The following is a 21,839-nucleotide window of genomic DNA, read 5'->3' as shown; positions in this document are numbered from 1 at the left end:
GTTGGTCGGTGCTTCCTTATTAGTCCGAGGGGCCGGATGCTAGTTAACGAGTCTCGGGAACTGGGCTGACTGTTAGCGGAGTGTAATGTAATCAGCCTATGTCAGGGAGTAAAAGCAGCCTAAGGAGATGGGGTGTAAGTCAGCCACCGCGTAGCCAGTTCAAGGGGAAGAACGTTACGCCAAGGATGTGGCTTGATGGGAGAGGACAAACTTGTGAAACCATCCCAGGCAGGAGGGACGAGATGCTGAGACCCACCACAGGCTTTGCAGGAATTCCCCAACAGATGCTTGGCGACAACAGACGAGAGTGCTGGAGTGTCGAGGGCACTTGGTTCTCTTTCCACCCAGTTCTAACTTTGGCACCTGTTATTGGCAGAATAATGGCTCCCAGTGATGCTTTGCGTGGCGAAGAGACTTTGCCGAAGACCATGGAAGACCTCGAGCCCCTAAGCCCAGCAATGGAAATGAGAACTCGGTCGTCACTGTTTCCCCATGGCTCCAGGGACACAGGCTTCAAACTGCCCCTGCATGTAGGGCATTCTCGAAACAAGTTAGATGATTCCTCTGATGAAGGACATCTTCCTAAGTGTCCTCTTTCTGTTTCAGAGGCACCTAGTGCATCTCTCTGCCTCTGTGTTGTAGTCACATGGGGTTTAAGTAGCCCTCTATAGCTCGGGTTTAAGAAGAAGGGGTATGGATGAAAAGATGTGGAGAGGTCCCTCCGTGCAAGGCCAAGTCTAGCAAACTAACGAGTTGGTAGGTGATGCTCTCACAAAGGAGAGGCAGGGGACCTGTGAACAAGGAGGTACTGTGCTCAGGACATAGGAGGGCAAACTGACAGTAGAGGATGAGTTCACTGTTCTTCGTGGTGAGACTGCTGTCCCTATAGGGCATATAAGTGGATTTGCTAGAAAGCAATAGAACAAAGAATTTTGGAAATTGAGAAAGTGTTGTAAGCTAGTTAAAGATATTGCAGGTGCAAAGCTCACACATGGAGAGCACAGAGTGAGAACAGATAGGGCTTAGACTAAATCCTGAGGAATGCACACATTGAAAGAACATAAATGATAAGTTTGTTCTCTACATCTGTGACTCTATTTCTTCTTTGCAAATATGTTCATCTGCACCATTTTTCTAGACTCCACGTGTAAGTGATATTGTACAATATTTGTTTTCCTCTTTCTGACTTACTCCACTCTGTATGACAATCTCTAGGTTCATCCATGTCTCTGTAAATGGCACTATTTAGTTCCTTTTTCTGGCTGAGTAATATTCCATTGTATATATGTACCACATCTTCTTTCTCCATTCCTCTGTCAATAGACACTTAGGCTGCTTCCATGCCCTGGCTACCGTAAATAGTGCTGCAATGAACATCAGGGTGCATGCATCCTTTCAAATTCTGCTTTTCTCCATGTATATGCCCAGGAGTGGGATTGCTGGATCATATGGTAGCTCTATTTTTGGTTTTTTTAAGGAACCTCCATAGAGTTCTCCATAGTGGCTGCACCAATTTACATTCCCACCAACAGTAAGGTGGGTTCCCTTTTCTCCACACCCTCTCTAGCATTTACCAAGGGGGAAGGGGGAGTGGATGAATTGGGAGATTGGGATTGACTATTTATCAAATAGGTAACTAATGAGAATCTACTGTATAGCACAGGGGACTCTACTCAATGCTCTGTGGTGACCTAAAGGGGAAGGAAATCCAAAGAAGAGGGGATATATGTATACATATAACTGATTCACTTTGCTGCACAGCAGAAACTAACACATTTTAAAGGAACTACACGCCAATAAAAGTGAATAAATAAAAAGTAAAACTACTATGAAATAAAATAGAGATTAAAAACTGCATAGAGAAAAACTAGCGGGATAATGCCTTAAATAACCCATAATTTTGTGTACATTTCTCTATAGATCATTTTATCAGCTCCTCTACATTTATTAGGCAATGTTTTTCTATGGCCCTCAATTAATTCTTCAGTTATTTCCTCAATGGGGAATCCCTGCTCAGCAAAACTTGTAATGGAATGAAAACTTGGTGGGAGAATGAAACATGAATCAAGCATATCGGTTAACAAATTAAGTTCACAGCCACGACAAATGTTACTGAGGAAGCAGAGAAAAGGGGGATTAGAAGGAATTACTCAGCTGAGTGATGAGTAAGGAACTAACTCGCTGAAAAGGAGGAGTATTCACTCTTCACAAACTCAGCCAGCCGACGAGGATGGGATTTGAACCCATGCGTGCAGAGCACAATTGCTTAGCAGTCCATCGCCGTAACCACTCGGCCCCCTCGTCACACGTGAGCCTCACTTCTTCAACCTCTTCCTGCGGTACTCCCAGGCGATTGAGAGCAATGTGTCTAATCACTCTTGTCCTGATTCACAGCCCAGTGTGAGTTAGGTGTCTTAAAGTCAATTTCCCAACCACCACAAAACTGATGGACAGCACTCGGAGTGGTGAAGTTACCTGGCAAACACCTGGTAACAGCTGGGGCCACGCCTGACACACGTTGGTGGACCCAAGTCAGCCCTGGCTTGCAGACCCAGCTGTATGTGGCAGGGAGGCACACCCCCCACCCGGACTTTCCCAGGGTCCCTGTGCCGCTGCATTCTGCATTCGAGGGACCGATCTCCCCACTCCTGATCAGAACTGCCAGGATTCCCATTTTCTGGGTGGTACCAGAATCCCTGCTCTTCGATTCCTTTCCATTTGCTTTTGTGATATGCCCACCAGCCAAGAGAAGCCCTCCTTTGTTTAATGTTATTTTTATTGGAGTATAGATGCTTTGCAATATTGTGTTAGTTTCTGCAGTACAATGAAGTGAATCAGCTCTACATATACACGTATCCCTCCCTCTTGGACCTCCCTCCGCCCGTTCCACCAACGTCTAGGTCGTCACAGAGCACCGAGCTGAGCTCCCTGTGCTATCTATACAGCACGTTCCCACTAGCTGTCTGTGTTATACGTCGTAGTGTATGTATGTTAATCCTAATCTCTCACTTCGTCCCACGCCCCCCCCACCCCCACAAACGTCCAGTTCTCTACATCTGTGTCTCTACTCCTGCCCTGCAAATAGGTTCAGCTATACCAATGTTCTAGATTGCACATCTATTTGTTAATATGCTCATTTGTCTTTTGTTATCCTCTCTAGGACTTAGCAGTGATCAGTCTATGAAAAATCAGCAACGCATGAGAACGTGTTTTGGAAAACAGTAGACAAGAGAAAGAGCCCTGATGGGAAGTTACTAGTATCCCAGCACAAGAGTGGCTTAGCTTGACTACTGTCAAGGCTGAGAACGGCCCGTGGGGTGGGAAATCCTGGATGCAGGAGGCAGGTTGCAGGTCCTGGTGGTTGCTGTTTCCTAAGACCACTAGGGAAGCCCGGCTGCACCCTTCCAGCTCTGACAACCTCTGGGATAAAGTGACCATCTCTTATCAGAGTACAGTTTTTCTATCCACAAAGAAAGACAAAAAAAACATTTCACAGAAGCTACAGTTTTGTATGTTATTTTCCGTTTTCAAGGCACTGAATTCACTTTCTGGGTTCCGTACGTCATGTGAGTTTGATTAGAACTTTCATCATAGGCTCAAAAGGCAGCGGGACTTCAGTTATTTCTCTCAGGATAGCCAAGCCTGTCTTGTAGCCACTATAGAAAAATACCCATGTCTGTTATGACTGACATCATTCTTTAGGATTCTCCATCCTTTTAAAGTCCCACTAAAAGGTCAAACACTGACCGGTTCTTCTTTTGTTCGGAGATAAGTTTTGTTTGGATTACGTTAATCGACTCATTGAAAATTTCTTCTTACTGTTAATATGGGATTGGTTTGCTTTGACTTAATGATAGTTATTTACTGGCCGGTCTTCCTTTTGTTGCTTCAGAAAGTTGTTTTAATCTATGTTAAATAAGCACCTGCTTATCGGTACTCATTCTCAAACATAGAGTTGCCCGTGAAAGTGAAGTTTGATCATGGATGAATATCTTCAAATCAGAATGTTTGACCTCATGATTTTTTACTTTGGTTTATGTTGGACATTATTGGTTATCTTACTCACGGACTCTCATTCATGTAGCATGCTTCTAAAGATTGACAGTCACGTAAATCATTATTATTTCTTAGTAGTGGCTTTAGAGGATTTCTATATCTTTGCCCCCAAAAGTGAACTTCGTGTGCATTTCTTAAGCTCTACTTTCAGATGAGCATGGTTTTCTACATTAATTGAAAATTTGTTTTCATTTGATCGAATAATGGACAAATAGTCCAAAACATATTTTTACTAATTTAGATGAACAAATATTGCTAATACAGGCCTTTTAAAGTTTTGTTTTGACTAGCAAAAATCATTTTCCTGGGCCAAATGCAAAATAATATTAAAATATCAAGTTAATTTCTTGCGGCGACATTGTGTGCTGTCATTCTAATTGTGAGATCATCTTTGTGTGATATTTCTTTGAAAATAATTTGTACAGTCAGTAAACACTCTGACACTGTCCATAGTAATATTTTCATTTAGATGGCAAGTGAACTCACACAATTCTATGCTTTGGTTCAGTCTCTCGAGGATATACCTACCATTGTTTAAATCTTTCCTGTATTCTGTCACCAAGCCAAACTGTGTGCAATTGTAAAGCAAATATACAACGACCACAGAAAAATGTAACCCAAGAGCCAAACAGCTGTGTAAACCTAAAGTGTTCAAAAAAGGGTCATTGAGAAAGTGGTCTCTTAAGAGAGTGTCTACAAAGTAGACAGATAGTATTATTCTAGTTTAGAGCACTTTCCTAAAAATTTTATCATGTCCAGACAGAAAAGATACTTTCTCATGTCAACTAGCAGTTCTTTGCTCTTAATTGGAACTTTCATATATAAGGTACATTGTCTTTTGAATATTTGTTCATCGACATCAATAACTTTTCTCAGTCTTCCTTGTTATTTGATATTGTTACATAAAAATTTTTAAAAAGACATCACTTTTGTCACCTCCTCTATCCCTGTAATAGAATGCTTGTACCACACTGACAGACAGACGATACAAGGGCAGTTAGTCACACATTAACTATCAGACGCATTGCAAAACAACCACGGTTTTCATTGTCAGTGTCAAGTATTTATCATTTTGTTGCCACAGTCTTTATATACCACCACTGTGGGATTTCTTTTCCAGATTATGACCGGTTTCATGATTCAATGTCAAAGCAAACTCACAGTAGAATAATACACGTGAATAAATGTAACCCTCAGTTAGAGGTTCAGTATTTTGAACGTGTTTGATTTTCCTTTCTATCCAAATATCAGTAAAGTACCCAACTGACTTTCCTTGTAGCTCTTGTCAAAATATTTTGAAGTGGTTCGTTTTCTCTGCCTGCTAAAAGTATGTTTTCATACATGATATAAAGACATTTGCTTTTAGAGGTGTTGTTATTTCTGTATTTTTAAGATAGTAACTTTATGTCTGGAAAGCCCAGAACAGAATTCAGGCCAGAAAAACATCACAGAGCATCATAAAGTGTGGTTGTTAATTGGTCCCTCATATACTTAGTCACCAGTGTCAATATTTTCAATGTAAAAGTGTCTGAAACTCCATCTCTACAAACACCTTTTTATCAAATATAACTTCTGTCAAGAAAAGAAACATTCATATTTTTCAACAGAAGTTAACATGATAAAAAAATCCATATATATGTGTTTCACACTCTTTAAATTCACAAATGGGTCCAGAATTGGCACTAGGACTGGAACTGATTCAAATATAAACCAAATAGGCAAAGTTTTATAGTACTTGTCTTTATTTTGTTAATTATTTACATAAAGTAAAAGAAGTACATATTAAAGCAATAAAACATTGGATTCTTATGAAGATATCACCAACTTAGGAAAATAAACCCAGAAATGATGGGTACCTAAATGAGAACAGGGTAAGGATCTCAATGGGATCATGGTAAAAACAATGGAAAGGAAATTACTAATACCACAGAAATGAAGAAACAAGTATTCACAGGAAAATAGAAACAAGAGAGAGGAAATAGTCAAGAATTAATCCAAAAATTCTTCTCTGATTAGAATAGAGAAGAATGTAAAAGACTTTTACATCTGTTAAAACAATATGTTACCAGATAAACCAAACTATTATACTATTTTAAAGCCATCTAAAAATTGTGGATAAAGAATTCCAAGGAATAAAACACTGCATGAAATTTCCCTTTCTCGATGAGCATACAATGGAGAAAGCGTTCCTACATGGAGAGTATAAAAGAAGTTGGGAATAGGGCATGCAAGAGTGTGAATGTTTCTCATACAAGGAAAACCAGGGAAACTCTGGATGACCCTATGTCTTGGCCTCTCAGATTTAAATGCAAAGAAGATCCAGAATCAAGGAGCATTCTACTAAGTAAGAAAAGGCTGGGGGTGGGGCTGTCCAATTATGCAGTTTTACAATGATGTAGTCTAACAATCTCATGGTTTTGATGTTTGGTGATCTCAAATGGCTTTGGTCCTATGGGGTCCTGGGCCTGAAGTCTCAAAGTCTCAGAGTCTTAAAATCTCATGAATTCATGGTCTCTTGTTCTCTTAATTTCTCAGTCCCTCCATCCTTAAGCAAAGACCTTCTGAGGCTCCAAGGCTTCAAAGTACAGGCATACCTCATTTTATTGCTCTTGGCTTTATTGCACTTTGCAGATATTGCATTTTATACATATTGAAGTTTTGTGGTAACCTTGTGTCGAGCAAATCTATCAGCATCATTTTTCCAACAGCATTTGCTCATTTTGTGTCTCTGTGTCATATTTTGGTAATTCTAGCAATATTTAAAACTTTTTCAGTATTATTGTACTTACTGTGATGATCACCTGAGGCTAGTGATCTTTGATGTTACTATTGCAAAAAAATTATGACTTGCTGAAGGATGATAGTTAACATTTTTAGCAATAAAGTAGTTTTTAATTAAGGCATGTACTTTTATTAGACATTGTCATTGCACACTTAATAGACTGGACTATAGTGTAAACATACCTTTCATATGCACTGGGAAACCAAAAAATTCATGTGACTCACTTTCTTGTGATATTCCCTTTGTTGCAGGTGCTCTGGAATTGAACCTGCAATTTCTCCAAGGCATGCCTGTGTTGCAGTGTGAGGTCTAAAAGTACAAGGTATTTTCTCCTTTAAAGAGAAGCCTGAACTCCTAGTTGAAGTATTTGAAAACAGAGGTGAACTGAGTCTCACCAAAACTGTAAGTAAATTACCACCCAAATAATTGTCTGCTACTAATGAAATTATAAGCCTTTTGGTAGTGCAGATATTTGAGAATGTGTTGAAAGTATAGATCTTAGACTCCTTGTTCCTAAACCCATAACAGAACTAAAACCATACACCGACTCTAGTGCTGCTCAATATCTAATTATCTGGCTGGATCAAACTATCATCCTCATATCCTGGTTCTTAAGTTGCCTAACAAAGGAAAAAAAAATCAGAAGAATATTACTCCTAGATAAAAGCACAATTAGACAATATAAACAAACCCACACACAACTCAAATGGTATAATCATCAATAAAGAATTTTAACATGTCTATGAAATATAACTTTAAATTAACATAAAAATAGATATATTAAGCTAAGGGCTGAATTTCAGAAGAGATTTGGAAACTAAAAGGAGAACCAATTTAAAATTCTGATCTGAAACTTTAAAAAAATCACAGGAAGGGATTAACAACAGAATAAATACAACATGAGACCAGCCAAAAGAAAGGTTTAAAGTGAAGAACAGAGAAAAAGAAATTGAAATAAAATGAACAGAGTCTCTGTGACTTTTGAAACAGTATCCAACAGTCAAACATATAATTGAAATAGTAGATAGATAAGAGATAATGGGGCAGAAAAACATTTGATGAAATATTAATTTTTTTTCAAATTTGATGAAAAATTGCAATGTACTAGTATAGCAAACTACTAGCAGAATAAGTGTAAGGAATATCATCCCTCAGCAAATCAGAGTCAAACTGCTGAAACCAGAGATTAAAACAAACAAAAAAAAGTCTTAAATACAGAAAAAAAAAACATTCCACAAAGTGGAAAAATGATAAGCAAGATAGCATATTTCAAATGGGAAACTACAGAAGAAAATAGAACAAGTTTAAAGTGCTTAAAGGAAAAGTACAATAAAAGAAAAACCTGTCAATCTGGAATTCTATATCCAGCAAACATATCTTTTAAGAGACAGCTATCTTACCAAGATGAAGTATCAGAAATTAGATTTCTCTTCCTGCCTGAATCATCAGAAACACTGGATAAAATATGATTCAAAAATAGAGTATATGGCACAATGAGCATCAAGTAATTTTATATCAGGAAAGAAAGGGTCATGATCCCTGGGAGATGGGAAACAAATGAAATGAGCTTCTGATTGCCTCAGCTTACTGAGTGGAGAAGGTTTACGAGGACATGCATAGGGAAGGGTATCCCAAGAAGAACCTGTCCCCACCCGGTGTTGAGAAGATAGAGCTCATGTTGCTGTCCGGGTCAAAACTCGTAACAATATATAACAATATATAGGCAATTTATAACATACATAGAGGAAAATACATGACAATTATAGCACAAAATATACGAGGAGCTAAATGGAGTTATATTGTTTTATAGGAAAAAAAAGAAAATAAATCTAACCATATTAATTATTAATTTAAAAGCAAATATTCAAAACTTTCCAATTAAAAGGAAAACATCAGCAGACAGTATGTAAAACATGACTCAACTAGATGGTATTCACAAGAGATATATGTTAAAGGCATCCAAACAGACTGATAGAAAGAAGGTGCACTTGAAAATGCTAAGGATAAGAAAGATAGTGGAGCACTATTAAAATGTTATAAAACAGGATGAAAGACAAGAGTCTTATAAGAGAAAAAGTGTGTCCTTTTAATAATGATAATAGTTGATTCCTCAGGAAGACTTAACAATCTTAATGGTATAAACACTAAATGACAGACCTTAAATATGCATAAAGCAAAACTTGACAGAAATAAAAGGGAAAAAAGATAAGTCTATAATCTTGGTTAGAAGTTTACAACCAAGTTTACAACTTGCTTGCTGTAAGTGAGAATAAGAAGACAAATTTTAAAAATAAAGATACAGATGACAAACCAACCTGAGTTAACTGGCACTTATAGAACGTTACACAAAACAAATACAGAATAGACCTTCTCAAGTGCATGTGGAATAATCACCATATTTGGGGCATTAAAACAAGTCTTAACACATTTAAAAATAAAAATAAATACACAGCAGGATCTCTAAACACAATTTTGATTTAAAAGGCAATAGCAATAAAGTATCTGAAAAACTTCCAAGTAATTAAAAATTAAACAACACACTTCTAAATCAAAGAAAAAATTATAAAGACATTTTTGAAAAAATTAAACTAAATATGAAAATAAAGCATATCAAAATGTGTGAGTCAGCTAAAGTAGATTAAAGAACATTTTATACCTTGAAATACATATATTATTATTTTAAAAAAGAAATTATTGAAATCAATGCTCTGTGTTTAAACCAGAAAAATCTATATAAAGAAGAGCAAATTAGAAAAATATAGTAAGTGGAATAAAGAAATTTTAGAAGACAAATGGAGAGATCAACACAACAAAAATAAATAAGAGAAGAAAATCAAAGAAGCCAAAATCTGTTTTTAAGTGGATTAATAAAATTTTTAAACTCATAGCTAATATGACAAAAAGAGCAAACATACTATCAATATCAGTAATGAAAAATGTGACACCACTATTGATCCTAGAGGTGCTTTAGGATTTAAAGAAGATATTATAAATACCTTGATGCTAATAAATATGGCAATTTAGATGAAATGGATAAATCATTTGAAGAAAACACATACCATAACCAATACAAAAAAATCTAAGTAACTATATATCTTTTCTAAATATGAACCTGAAAATATGAATTTGAAAATATGTCAAAAAGTAAAACTCAGACTCATGTGGCTTCAACAATAAATTCTAGCCTGACTTTCAGGAATCCTTATTCTACACAAAAATGTTTATTTTACACAAAATTTTTCTGAAAATGTCCTTCTCAATTTAATCCCAATGATCGAAATCAATAAATCCATTAAAAGGGAAGGAATTCATAGACCGATATTATTCCTGAACAAAAAAATGCAAAAATCTGCAATACCATTTTAGCAAGTTGAATACAGAAATATATAAATATTATGCCACATTATGACCAAAATTAGTTTATCACATCAATGAAAGTTTGTTTTTTACATTTAAAAATAAGCGTATGTGGACTTCCCCTACCAGAAAGGCCTGTGAGGAGCTCCACAGACCCATTCCCTACAGAACCAACTATAACTAGTCAAGATTATTTTTAGTGTTTAGAAATTATCACAGAATCAAATAAGAAACATTGATTCAAGAAAATCTATTAAATGTCAGTAATAACTGCAAAGCCTCTGGCACCTGAGCCAAATCTAGTCCTCCCTGTGTCTCGTGACGGGGACTCCACTCTGGGAGTGCATGGCTGAGAAGACAAGACTCCCTCTCCTCTCAGCCCAAGTCAAGGGATATGGCACCTCAATGGAAAGGACAAACATTTCTTATCTCTTCCAGTTTTATGTTGCAGAGGTGAAATTCCTCATAAGGGTGATGAAGGGGTGGAGGGCTCCCTGCCACCCATCCCCTACTCATAGCATGGAGGCAACACCTGGTCTGTCAGGCAAGAATGCTGTAGCTTCAATAACCCTTGCCCGCTGTCAAGCAGAGGTTCCGTACCAATAGAGGCAAGAAAAGAAGACCAAAGACTACTGTCATCTGCTTGTAAAACAGGAGTGTTCCACCTGCCCTTAGCTGTGGGACAGTTACACAGAGGTTTTGCTGAGAGTACGAAGAACTCCATAGGAACAAAGAACTCTGATTCTCTCCGTAAATAAACTAAATTTACTTGGCAAAGTGTGGGGGAAATATTGTGATACATGCAAAGAAAGAGGAAAGTATGACCCATATACAGGGATAAAAAAGCAGATAACAGAAACTGCTCACGGGCCCAGACGGTGGGTTAACAAAGACTACAATGTATCCTTTATGAATAAATTCAGAAAACCAAATGAAACATTACATTAAAAAGTAAAGGAAGGTTTGATGACAATGTTTAATCAAATAGAGAATACCAATATAGAGAAAAAATTATTAAAAAGAAGCTTAATTAAATTCTGGAGTGGAAAAGCATAACTTCTGCTATGAAAAGTTTGCTAGAGAAACATAATATTAGATTTGAACTAGCAGAAGAATTAATGAACTCACAGATAGATAAGTTAGAGAGTATGCAGTTCAAAGAAGAAAGATTTTTTAAAATGAAGAAAAATAAACAGAGCTTCAGAGAGAAATCAGACCCCCTTTAAGTACACCAATATATGCATAACGTAGTTACCAGATGGAAAAAAGAAAGGAATAGAAAAATATTAAAATAAATAATGGAAAATTTTCTAAATTTGATAAAAACATTTATCTACATATCCAAGAAGCCCAATCAATTGTGAGTAGGATAAAAACAAAGTAATGCACATCAAGACATACCATCGTAAATATAATGAAAGCCAAGGACAAAAAGAAAATTTTGAAAGCACAAGAGAAAAAGGATTCATTATGTACAAGTAAAACATTAGTAAGTATAACAGCTAACTGTCATCAGAAACCAAGGAGGACAGAGGACAGTGGGATGACACATTTGAAATGCAGGAAGAAAAATATAACTGTCAACCAAGAATCTCATATCCAGCACAAATATCTTTCATAAATCAGAAATAAAGTCATCTTCAGGTTAAGAAAACAACAACCACACTGAGAGAATTTGTTGCTAGTGAATATGACCTACAAGAAATACTAAAGAACATTCTTAAGTCTGAAAGCAAATGACTTCAGACAGTAATTTTAATCCACATGAAAAAAAGAGCAATAGCAGAAGCAATTACATAATTATAAAAGCGAGTATAAATGCATATTTCTTTTCCATTCTTCTCTTAATTGATATACAAAGAAATTTCATAAAGCAATAGTGTATAATTGGGTCGGTGGGCCTGTAACATATAGAAATGTAATGTATGTGTACAGTCACAGCACAAAGGAGAGGAACGGGGGCAAACAGGTATTGGAGCAGGGAAATTACACCAGCTGGTAATTTGAACCCACAGAAACAGAGAGAAACAAAAATGGTAGGAAAAGAGTTAATGTAACATACTCCATGAATATATTCTTGCTCTCCTTTCTTCTCTCAGCTTCTTAATGGCATAAAATTTTATAAAGTAATAATTATAATAATGTATTATAACATATATAAATGTAATATGAATAACTAATAGCAGCACAAAAAAGCTAAGATAAATAGAGCAATGTAGGAGTAATATTTCTATAGATACCTGGAATTAAGTAAGAATAAATTTGAAGTAGATTCTGGTAACAGAAGGTCTTAGAGCAAGCAATAAGAAAATAAATAAATATATATATAGTGGAAAAATTATTAAAGAAATCAAAGTGTTACACAGAAAATGTCCATTTAGTGCAAAAGAAAGCACTCAAACTGGAATAGAGAGGAAAATATGTGAGGCATTTAAGAAAAAGATAAGTGGAATAAACACTTATAAATAAGTATTTATAAACACTGGACTGTTCTCCAGGATTGACCATGTGTTAGGCAGTAAAACAAGCCTCAATAAATTTAAAAGAATTGGTTTTATGCAAATTGTGTTTTCTGGCTGTAATGAAGTGAAATTAGAAATCAACAATGGAAAAAATGTTAGTAAACAAAAATATGTGGGGTGTAAACAATGCATTTAAGTCTTCAATGGGTCAAATAAGAAATGACAAAGAAAATTAGAAAATATTTTGAGAAGAAAGATAATAAGAATACAACATACCCAAACTTGTGAAATACAGTTAAAACAGTGCTCAAATTTACATTTATAAATAAAAACATCAGAAGAGATATCTCAAATCAATAACCTACACTTCACCTTAAGAAACTGGAAAAAGAAATGAATTCCCTGGTGGTCCAGTAGTTAGGACTCTGTGCTTCCACTGCAGGGGGCATGGGTTCGATCCCTAGTAGAGACATAAGATCCTGCATGCTGAGGGGCACAGCCAAAAAATAAAAAAAGGAAAAAGAAATTGGAAAAAGAAGAGAAAACTATACCCGTAGCAAGCAGAAGGATGGAAATAATAAAGGTTAGAGTGCAGACTAATGAAATAGTGAATAGCTATAACACCAAAAACACAAGGAATCAGAGAGTCAATGAATTGAAATTCATCAAAAGTAAAAACTCCTGTGTTTTAAAGGGTACCATCAGGAAAGGAAAAGACAACTGAATTGAATGCGAGAAAATATTTGCAAATCCTAAATCTGAAATTTGACTCTAGAATAAATACAGAACACTTCCAACTCAATAATAAAAAAGACAAATAATCAGAAATGGGCAAAGCATCTGAATAGATATTTGTATAGACATATAGATGGTCAATATGCACATAAAAAGATGTTCAAAATCACTAGACATCTTAGAGTTAGAAATAAAAACACAATAAGATACTATTTCACACCCATTAGTGAGGCTATTTTGGGTGAACCTGTAAAGTAATTTAAACCCTCATTCATTGCTGATGGCAATGTTGTATTAACCATGCCATTTATTTCCTATATCTTGACGTTTTGACATCTTGGGCCGTGCTGACCATGGAGAGACTGACCTTTCCAGGGTTAGCTAATTTCTAGAGGTAGCAGATAACTTACCTGGGAGTGTGTCTTGCATATGCAAATATTCTAACATTCATTTTAAGCAATGTATGCAAACAATCTCTCAATAACTTCATCTTATTCAACCAATCCAGAGCCCACAACCCCAACTACCTGCTTTACCTGGCTCTCACACTACCTGGTGGGCTACAGCCCACCCGCCATAATGACCCAGGGGCTAAGTACCAGACAACCAGGGACAGCCCCTGTCCTCCAGAGCAGGCGGAAATCATTAAAATTAGCTAATTCTAAACCTACTCACCCTGCCTCACCTGTTTCTTCTCTTGCACACATTTTCTCCTCACTCCTCACTCTTCTCTGGCTTCTGACCAACCCTGGTGCTTCCCCGTGTGCCCCCCCCCCAGGGTATGGCATGCCCCTTACACTTGGAATGTGTGATGTAACAAACTGCCTTTTCAAGGACAGTCATGTCCTGATCTGTCAGACTTGCCATACCTAAATAATAATAAAACCTATATTTTAAAAAGAATGTATGGTGATGCATCTGCTTTGGAAAACAGTCTGGTAGTTGTGCAAATGGTTGGACACAGAGTTACATATGACACAATGATTCTACTCCTAAATATACAGCTGAAAGAAATGGAAATATATGTTCACACAATACACTAATGTTCACAGCAACATTACTCGTAATAGGAAATAAGTTAAAGAAGTCAAATGTTACTCAACTAATGAATGAATACATAAATGTGGTGTATCCATGCAGTGGAACAGTATTTGTCAATAAAAAGAAATGGAGTTCCAATACACTTTACAACATGGATGGACCTTGGAAACATATTAAGTGAAAGAAGCCAATGTATTCCATTTACATGAAATGTTCATAAAAGGCAAAATACTGAGATGCCAAAAAAGTTAGGGCTGAGGAGATTGGAAGGAAATGGAGATTGAGTGTTAATGAATAGACTTTTGTTTGATTTTTTTAAAATGGATTGTAGTAATAATGAACATACTAAAACCACTGAATTATATACTTGAAATGAGTGAATTATATGACATGTGAATTACATTATAAATCAGTGATAAAAATGTTAATATACTTCATCACATTAAAAGAATAAAGGATAAATAAATATAAGTCAATAGAACTGAAATAGCATTTGACAAATTCAGAAAAAAATAAAAATAAAGAATTCACAGCAAACTAGAAAAAGAATAACAGTTTCTATATAAAGTAGCTACTAATCACTACAGCTAACATCATATATCTAACAGAGGAAGAAAAAGAAAAGAGACCTGCATAACATTACATGTAGCAGCTTGATAGAACACTAACGTCCATTAACAAGAAAAGAGTCGAAATCAATTGTGGTCTCTTCATGTAATGTAGCGCTACTCAGCAATAAAATATACACACTGTTTACATATGCAACAACATGGGCGAATCTCAGAATCATGTTTAATGAAAGAAGCTAGAAGCAAAATGAATGTGTGCTGTAAGATTCCATATGCATGAAGTTCCAAACCGGCGAAACTAAGGTAGAGTGATAGAAATTAGGTGAGTGGTTCCCTGGTGTGGCAATTGGGATTAACTTGGAACTTTGAGGAGTGCTAGAAAAATATTTTGTTTTCAGTGGTGACTACACTGGAATACACATTAGACAAAACTCATTGAACTGTACACTTAAAACTGATACATTTTCTTCTATGTAAATATACCTAAATAATGCCGACAGAGAACCATTCATCCACAATATGAAACCTGGAAGACAATAGCACAAATATTCACTCAAATAGAGCATTTCCAAAATTGAGTTGACTTTGGAGAGATTCCTTGTAACCTCCTGGTCCAAGGACATAATGGCTGACAATATCGTCCAATGAAATACACAGCTTCAATCTCTTCCCTCAAATTTCAGTCTACATCTCATTGCCATTTGTATTACTATTTACTTGATCCAGCTTTAATTTAGCTATGGAAAATATTTTTCTGGTAAGTCAATGTGTATGTTTTATATTCACCTTTCTGAAAATAAAAATAATTCATTATTTCTTTACCTTATTTCCTAAACTCTGATGCAAATAGATGGACAACATATTTAAAAATATATTACTCGAGTGCTTCAAATAACTTCCACTTCAGCTTCCCTCAGTTGAGTTAGGCATTTTAATGTAAAAAGTATTTTGCTTACTATTAGTAATAACATCGAAAAAGTGTTTATCTCCACACATTGTTCAGTTGCAGTGAAAAAGAATATACTTGAATCACGTACAGAAAAATGCCTAAGCGGTGCTTCTCTAGTGTTTTCAAATGCCACAGTCATAAATAAGGAGTCAGACGCATCCTCTGAAGAGGTTTACACTTAAGCTTGGTTACAGTTCTCTGCTGACTCATTAGGGTGGCCACGCTAGCCTGATAGAAAGAACTCCGGGGATAAAGCTGATTGGTTTCTTCCTTTTCTTTTCAGAGCTTGTTTCAGACAGAACACAAGCATAAACAGCCATATCTGAAGACACAGCAGGTGTTGCCCACAGCAGCTGCAGCAACAAGTCAAAAGCCATGAAGTCCACCTAGATACACATTTTGCAGTTGTTGAGTAGCATCAACTTTAGGAAAAAACATACAAAATATACAAAACACAGCATTGGGACATCTTTTTCATCCTCTTTATTCAGACACCTGGATGAAAGGCACTTTGAAAGAGAGAAAATTGCAGTTGGTGACTAGGACATGTTACCTGGATCTTGAGCTAATGCGAAAGTGTTTGAAAAAATAAATGTTTTATATAGAGAGATACATACACATATATATATACACATATGTGTGTAATACATTAATATTACTGTTCAAATATATTATTTGTTTTACTATTTGTAAGGACAGACTAGTGAGTTAAATACTTAATTTCTGCTTAACCAATTAGTGTTGGATTTCCCATTAAGGGACATATTAGGGTCTACAGCAAGGGCTGGGCTGATGAATTTCATAAAATCAGCTTCATATCTCTGCAAGGAAGAGTTATAATGCTGCTACAATAGCTTTAATATTCCTTCTCACTTCTCATTCTGTTGAGTAATTCACTGATAAGCCATCATTTTGGTTTCTTTTTCCCCACGAAGTGTGTATCAATATTGTTTCTGTACTCTGAGCTCCCTGTAGAACTTAAAAGACAGCAAGTCCCTGAGATGGTTTCTTTCTCTGAGAAGTACGTTGATTGACATTTCACGTATTGTTTAGTCTTCTAGGTTGAAATCTGAAACAAACATCACGTCTCACTAATGAGCAATCTTCCTCAAATCATGAGTTTTTCCTGTCATCGTCTATGTAAAACATGTACAGGAGGAAAACATTTCCCCCCAAATTACTCTGCAAACCTAGTATGAAGTACACAGTAATCTTCAATGCATGGCAGAGGTTATTTAAGCTACTTAGCTGTTAGGGTAACAAGGATTTGAATTTGACTTTAATGTAGAAAACAGCCACAGTACATTTTCCATTTAGAATGAATGTAGTTTAAATGAGGTTTACTTTTAGACCATAGTTATAAGGCACCTTCTGTTTAGAAATCCTGCTGTTTGGCTGTAATTTCATTCCAGAAAAGCTACAGTGACAAATTCCATTTTCTTCAGGACACTGCCACGTGAACGAGGCTTCTGAGCAGAACACTTGCTGTTACCATTCGCAGAACTGCCTTCTGAACGGGCTTTCCATTAGGAAAATCTCAGGAAGTTCATCTGAAAATGCAAAAATCCCTACTCAACTCTGGCACTTTGAATTATCAGGCTACTTTGAAATGCAGCCCTTCCTGTTCTTGATCTTGGAAGTCATCCAAATAGGAGAAAAGAAAAGAAAAATCACATGCAAGGAAGGAATTTTTTAAATTATCCATTTTTAAAAGTTTTGTGCCAAAAGGACAGATGGTATAGCTAACACACACAGGGTCACGTATCTTTGGAAATCTAATCACGCTCTTCATCTTCCACGGTAAATGATTCTATCCGTAAAGCACTTGTACAGTATGGAAAGAAATGAAGCAAGTGAGTATAAATCTGTGTTCTAATCACTCACAATGCAGAGAAGATAGCCTGAAAAGTTAACAAATGAAAGAAAGAATAAAGAGCAATAAAGCAGTGTCACAAGACAGTCATCCTTCCATTCCAGCAATTAAAAAGCACAAGGACTTACATCATAAAAACCTCTGCCACCTTCAATTTGTTGTAATTCCTTCCTCATCTAGTTCAGATAAGCACTGTTTCAGAAAAAATCTCTAGTAATCATCATATTGACACTTCATCTACACTGAGTGCTAATGAGCCAGGATTTTTCTGCCATAATTTTTACCCAAGAGCTCACGCTGTCGCAGCCCATCAGAGAAACCGCGCCAGGCAGACTTTCAATCTAGACACACTTGTCCTCCTTCCACAGCTTCTGTTTTCAAGGGTAGGGGGCTACTTGTTCCTAAATGTCTTTTTCCCTACTTGATTTCAATTGTCTACATGACTTGTAATGAAATGAGGCGAGAATAAAAATGTTCCCTTCCCTGTCAAGTTGTGTCTTTCTCTATCCTTTCTAAAATCTGATGATTTTCATTTAGACCAAGCCCTTTAGAAGAAATTCTCTCACAGCAGCCATCTACATTGATCTTAAAATAAATTACCGGAAATTTTCTGGATAGAGGAGACAAAAATATTGTCATGAGAGACAAAGAAAGAACTTCTAGTAAAAAACAGTAAAGCACCCTCAAAGGTCTAGAAGCTACTGAGCAAATCTGGTTTATATTTTTGCTATTAATGGTACTGCCCTAGCTATATCTTACTGATGGTTTTTTCTTTTCCCTAACTTTGTAAAAATCATCACTGTCATACAATTTTTCTTTCTATATTTTTTGCTCGTGTCTTTAGAGCTCTGAAGCTGGTGTATATACTAGGGGAGATAGTCAAGCATTATTTTGAAGATGATGACTCTTATTATTCTCCATTAAGGTATTTTCATTGTTTACATGATAGAAATTCATATAAAGAGAGAATCATTAAGCTGTGTCATTACTACCCCCTGCTCTTCCAAGAAACAACAAACATAGTCATCTAAACTGATATATAAAAATATATATATAAGCATACATATATACATATATGTGGCACATATATTTTATATATATATGTGTGTTTACTGAAATTTATTGCCAGGAAAGAGATGAGCATTTTTCTCAGTCTGCAGATGTTTCTTGTCTTTTTTCTATCTCTCTGGGTTACCCAGCTTGGATCACAGCTCTCACACACACATACACAGTAATTTGGGTTGTACAGGAAAATCCCATGGTAATTAAACCGTAAGCACCTCCTCTGGTTGGCTACTGTATATAGGATGAACTATTCATTTTTTTCTGGGTGGTAAATCTGAGCTACTTTGTGTGTTTGAATCATCAGTATGTCTGGATTTCTGGATTTGAGCTTCTCACTCTCTCCAGGCTATCAGTATTTCAAGAGTGTTTCTTAAATATGGGCTGACCATTGGGTCTTGAGTGGCAGTAGCTCTCAAATGGACACGTTATCTGAAGCAGTGTGAACTTTTGGCTCTCAGCATACAAGCAGTGTTCTTTCATTATGAAAATTCACTCTCATCCCAAACTCCCTTAGCAGATACTAGATCTTTGCTCAATTCACATCTCACCCTTCCCCTGCTGTCTCCAACCACCAAGAGATAAGCCACAATATAGAGCGGAAAGATCGTGGCTCTTCTTTGTCTACCTCATGGCCTGTCTTTATTTTCTTACTCACAAAGCTGTCCTAATACCCCTCCCTTTCCACTCCTTACCTTTGTCAGTAGGGCCTGGGATGAGGTCCTATGCTTTGCAGTTTAAAAACCAACGTGATGGACAAATACTGTCACTTATTAGTGGAATCTAAAAAATACAACAAACTGGTGAATATAACAAAAAAAGAAGCAGACTCACAGATACAGAGAACAACTAGTGGTTTCCAGTGGGGAGGGGGGAATACAGGGGTGGGAGAGTCAGAGGCACAAGCTATTGGGTGTGAGATAGGCTCAAGGGTGTATTGTACAACACGCGGAATAGAGCCAGTATTTTGTAATAACTGTAAATGGAAAGTAACCTTTAAAAATTGTATAAAATATTTTTTAAATTAAAAAATAAAAAGTAAGATCATTAATTTTAAAAAAAGAAACAACCAGAATACAAACTTGAATTCCAGAGTCAGATATGTTGGATTTGGAGTTTCTCTTCAGTCCTTACGAGCAGTCCTTGGGCAAGTCACTTCAACTCTCTAAGTCTTAGTTCTCACCTTTAAAATGATGATAAAAATACCCAGTTCAGGTTTATTGTGAGTCACGTGACATGACGTCTCACTTGAGTTCCTTAGGACAGAGCCGGAAATAGGCAAAGCACATACTAAAAGGTAGCTGGTATCATTTAATGTGCTAAATTTATATTATTACTAGTAGTTGCTTAAATATTCGTTAACTGAATTAATCGCGTACAAATCAAGCCTACCAGAGCTTTTAAAAACCAGTGAAAATTAGATGTGGCTAAATGTAGGAGCATGATGTAAAAGCAGCTTCAGTTGGAAACTCTAAGAACTATACCTAAGCATCTTGCAGGTGGGTTAGTAGTAGTCAGCTTCCCTGAGCTGTTCCTCTATTTCAAGTTTATTCTATTGCAACAATGTAACCGAGATTTTGAACTTTACAACGTATAGAAATTAAAATATGCGATGTTCAATATCGCATACTATTACATAAACATTACAGTCATGATGACATTTACCGTATAGGAAATCCAATATTATATATATATATTTAATTGAATTTGTTGGATTATTTTTTAGATCTTATTTTGTATATATAATAAACATTTATAAATCAAAAACCCCAAATTCTGATGTATAATTTAAGTTTTAGTAAATAGCACAGTGTTTATTTTGTGTAAAATTGAACCACATTTAGTATTTAGCAAACAATATAATTGTTCATGTCTTTACAATTATTATTGAAAAAAATGGGCCCAAATTATCCGTGTGCTATACACTAGTAAAAGTGAATGACAGTTTAACAAATACATCAAACCAAATGCAAAATGTGTCTTTCCAGATTTTGATATAGCTAATTAGAAACATTGTATATCCGAAGAGTCATTCAGCAATCAAGGAACAGGTTTAGTTTTAGATGCCAAACTAGCTTAAATTTACGAATGTCTAGCCAAACTAGGTGGATATTTAGAAAAGCAGCAGAGCAATAATTTCACTGCTGTCTTTATGAATGTCTTGCTTCAATTGGGTATTGATGGGTTCAGTCCCCATTTCTAAATGGAAAAAGAAATCTTTGCCCAGAGCAATTAAAAGTACTGAAGGGATGATAAATAACGAGGTGTCTACGAGAGAGGAAAGCAGGCCTGCCAACCAACGCTGCTCCACAAGAGAAGCCCTCACCGCAAGGTGTGATCATGGTACCTGCCTGTACCACCGTTTAGGCATTTTGTCACTGTCGAAGTCTTGTGCAACACCATTTTCTGGAAAACCGTGTAGATCACCACAGGAGTTCAACACATTTTTAAACTGTTTGTTTTTATGTTATTATCTTTTTCACTCTTCCTTTTCCGTGTGAATTGGTAAAATAGTTTAATGGTATTTAAGCAATTCTGGTTTTATGCAGTGTCTCCAGTTTCCCTGTAGTGCAGGAGTATGTCTGGTTACCAATTGCAAAAAATAGATGTGACCTGGTTTCCCTATAGGGATGCAGGAATGAATAATGATCGGGAACAGGACTTGCTCCTGTCCAAAGATTATGCCCTTGATGCTTCAATCCACCCAGCAAAACAAACCATGATACACATTCCTTTCTGCAGTGTTTGCTCACGAGGACTGGCTCTTTGTCACCCTCCTACATCTCTTCTAGGAAGGCATTACGATGCTCTCCAATTTGTCTTTTCAACGCCCTGCAAACAAATTACAGACCTGCAAGTTGAGTCAACCCACATACAGTAGTAGCTCAATCCCAAGCTCTGTTAGTCACAGAAAAACTATTTCCAAGTTTTGTGATGTTACTGGTGTCGTTTT

The 21,839-nt window shown here is 36.3% G+C and overlaps 1 non-coding gene across 1 annotated transcript; it reads right to left on the bottom strand.

The window, feature by feature from the left end:
• Positions 1–2,222: 2,222 nt before the first annotated feature.
• Positions 2,223–2,304, bottom strand: TRNAS-GCU (transfer RNA serine (anticodon GCU)). Its single transcript has one exon. It is a non-coding gene; the product is annotated as a tRNA-Ser (tRNA).
• Positions 2,305–21,839: the final 19,535 nt, after the last annotated feature.

This window comes from Kogia breviceps, chromosome 6 (assembly GCF_026419965.1).
Source record: "Kogia breviceps isolate mKogBre1 chromosome 6, mKogBre1 haplotype 1, whole genome shotgun sequence".
NCBI classification, from domain to species: Eukaryota; Metazoa; Chordata; class Mammalia; order Artiodactyla; family Physeteridae; genus Kogia; species Kogia breviceps.
The sequence above is the reverse complement of the archived record's forward strand: the minus strand, read 5'-3'. Positions and strand labels throughout refer to the sequence as shown.